This window comes from Palaemon carinicauda, chromosome 16 (assembly GCF_036898095.1).
Source record: "Palaemon carinicauda isolate YSFRI2023 chromosome 16, ASM3689809v2, whole genome shotgun sequence".
In the NCBI taxonomy this organism is placed as follows: Eukaryota; Metazoa; Arthropoda; class Malacostraca; order Decapoda; family Palaemonidae; genus Palaemon; species Palaemon carinicauda.
This window is the reverse complement of record NC_090740.1, coordinates 44432429-44436104: the sequence shown is the minus strand read 5'-3', so window position 1 is coordinate 44436104 and position 3676 is coordinate 44432429. Positions and strand designations below refer to the sequence as shown.

At 35.0% G+C, this 3676-nt stretch overlaps 1 pseudogene; it reads left to right on the top strand.

Annotated features, from left to right (window-relative positions):
- The first annotated feature begins 382 nt into the window (after positions 1 to 382).
- Positions 383 to 2649, top strand: LOC137655281 (uncharacterized; annotated as a pseudogene).
- The last annotated feature ends 1027 nt before the right edge of the window (positions 2650 to 3676 follow it).

The window sequence follows — 3676 nt, the reverse complement described above, 5'->3', positions numbered from 1 at the left end:
TAATCGAAACAGCGTTGGAAAACAGTCATCATATAAAAAATTATCAATAAGATATTCCAGTTACAGGTACCTCCAGATAAAATGTTCTACTATGAGATTCAGGGCCTCTGTAACACGGTTTTTTTCGACTTTGCTCCTTATCAAAGCATCGGATGTAGCTGAAAGTTGATATATGTATATTTTACAACCACACACAAATTTTGTCAGCATTATCAATAACCTAAACCCGATAGTTTTAATTTTTATAGAGTAAAAATGATCTAGCCGACGCCATGGCCAGTGATAACGAGCCAAGAGTCGAAAACATTCATTACGAAAGCAATGTAAACACTTTTTGACAAAATTTTGCCCCGCCCATCCACCAGACACCCATTCACCTTGTTCCATCGGCTCTGAAACCCATAACAGTCAAGAATGGCTAACAGGATTTGGAATTGCCCCCGTGGTTGCAAAACTGCATTTGTCTTACGACTTGCAACTTTATACAGTCAAGAGAAAGCCCGTGGCCATATTTACTATAGCCTGAATAAGTAATTATTCAGTTTCTAGTTTAAATCCAATGTTTATGGTCTGATTTCTATTTAGCGTAACATGATTATAATACTTGTAATGTCAATTCAGGCTTTTGAACATTTCCATTAACGATTCACTATGCCACCAAGAGAGAGAGAAAAAGAGAGAGATTGTATGTAGACAGTCTTTATATAACTATTTTTGTTGAAATAAGATTTGGGTGCTAAAATCTTCGGCCGTACGACCGTATTGGCTATGTTTTGGCCATGACTGCAGGTGCAGTGAGGGTCACCGTCAACCGTGCCTCCAGTCCCGTTCCTTCACCATCGCCACGATCACAAGTGCTGCCTGGTGCCATTCGTCGCTGTATCCACAGAAAGTTTGTTGAAAAGGAGCATTTTACTGTTGGTTCCTTGACAAATGACCTCAAAACAGCTGGCATTATTCCGGAAATGACATCATGGGCTTCAGTACTTCGACTCTTGCATTCTATGGGATTCAAGTATAAAACTTCCCAACGTAAGATGTATGTAAGGAAGGAATCTCTGGAAATTATATGCCGCCGGATAACTGCTCTCCGTGATCTACGACACCAACAGGAGGAGGGCAGAGTGGTCGTTTACGTAGATGAAACCTGGTTCACGACGAAGATAGCCCACAACAGGGAATGGGCAGACACTACGCAGGATATCACCAGCCCCACTTACAGTCGTCAGGTTCCTCCTGGAGAAGGTAAGCGTTTTGTGGTGGTGGCAGCTGGCACGAATGAGGGCTTTATAGATGGTTCATACCTGTGCTACCTGGCCAAGACCAATCAGGGAGACTACCATGGCGAGATGAATGTAAAGTTGTTCAAACAGTGGCTAACGACACAACTTCTGCCATCCCTTCCCGAGCCATCTGTACTTGTGCTTGGTAATGAACCATATCATAGCACACTGCTCGAGGAGAGTCGATGCCCCACATCAGCAACCAAAAAGGCAGATCTCGTCAGGTGATTATAATGACTTCCAATGTATATATATATATATATATATATATATATATATATATATATATATATATATATATATATATATATATATATACATAGAGATATAGATATAGATATAAACATATATATATATATATATATATATATATATATATATATATATATACATAGAGATATAGATATAGATATAAATATATATATATATATATATATATATGTATATATATATATATATATATATATATATATATATAATATATATATATATATATATATATATATATATATATATATAAATATATATATATATATATATATATATATATATATATATATATATATATATATATATATATATATATATATATATACATATAGATATAGATATAAATATATATATAATTATATATATATATATATTTATATATATATATATATATATATATATATATATATATATTCATATATATATATATATATATATATATATATATATATATATCCATATATATATATATATATATATATATATATATATATATATATATATATATGTATGTATAAATTGTTCGAAGAGTCAATTAACATATTTTAATGGGAACTTGATTAAATTGCACTTTATTGCTTGTACTACATGTAACAATTTATGATCTATCTTTAAGGTATTAATGTTCTATTATGTTCTCTCGTCAGGTGGCTAGAACAGCGCAGGATATCGTTCCGAACTTCTGCTACACGCTCGGAGCTTCTGCTTATTTGCCAAAAGAATCGGCCGGAGCGAAGGTATGAGATTGACAACAACATCCGTGAATGGGGCCATGAGGTTGTGCGTTTGCCCTCCGCTCACCCCGAGCTCAATGCAATTGAACAGGTGTGGGGGTTCATGAAGAGACACGAACGTTCCTCCCTCCGTCGATTTACTCGATCAGACCTGCAGGACAGGTTGGAGGAAGCCAGGCTTTCTTTTACCCCCAGAAGTGTGGGCAGGAGCAATAAGACAATCCCGTCATTTAGAAGAGGAGTATTGGGAGTCGGACAATATCCGAGAGACAGTAGAACCAGTCATCATTAGCCTGGCCAGTGACGATGAGGACGGGGAAGATGATCTTTTCCTCGAGAGTGATGATGACTGCATTTTGTAAATAAATCATGAATAGTTTTAGGAGTTTTATTTGTACATCTAATGGAAATTTATAGAAGTAAAGTGAACATAATTCATTTATCCTTTAAAGTAATTACTACATGTAGCAAAACAAATAGTAGTAAAGATGATTATGCAATGAAGGAATGATACCATACTTTATCTTTAGCTTCAACATCGGCTTAACATACCCAGTTGCCATAATTTGTCAGCTTAATGAAATAACCTATCATCTAATGTTTAACTTAATTTCTGAGGAGGCCATGGCTTATTGCACAGTGAAAAAACAAGACAAAGACTTTATGAATGGCGGAACGATACATAAATGTGGGTGGGGTATCTGTGCTAGCGTAGTAATACTACTGTAGCAGTAGTGCCGCAACTGCTGGGATCCTTGAGGATCATTTAGCACTTCTTACAACTACTCGAGAAATGAGTTTTTATAGCCAGAATTTAAATTTTCTGATCCAACAATGCCCATGATAGCCTTCAGTGTTATCCTGAATTATAACGAAGCCAAAGTGGGTGGAGCCTCATGCAGTCATCATTCTGACGATAATTATTGGTGAAGGTTTAAAGCCAAAATACGGCACCGGCTATTTTTTTTTTTTTTTTTTTTTACAGTAAATAGGTAGGTAGATGGACAATAAATAAAAATTGCTTGACATTGGATATAGCAGTTATCAAATCAAGCTTGTCTACTACGTTTTTGAAAATTACCAACTATTCCCTACACCTTGTCAATCCGATTGTGACCTATAAAGTAGACTGTAATTTCTTAGGAAACTTATTTTGGGAGTTAGACTAATAATCGAAGTATTTTTTTATTTATTAACATATTTTGTTGGTTTGTTCATTATGACAATTATCAGTGGAGAGGTTTCAGAATTCATAAAGGTGTACTGCTTTGCTTTTATTTAATCTTTTGTGTCATTGTTGGCAGAGGTATAGCCTTCGTTACGTATAGCCAATCATCGATCAAGAAAGAGGGAAGAAATGCCGTCATAAGTTACGTAACGAGTGCGTTC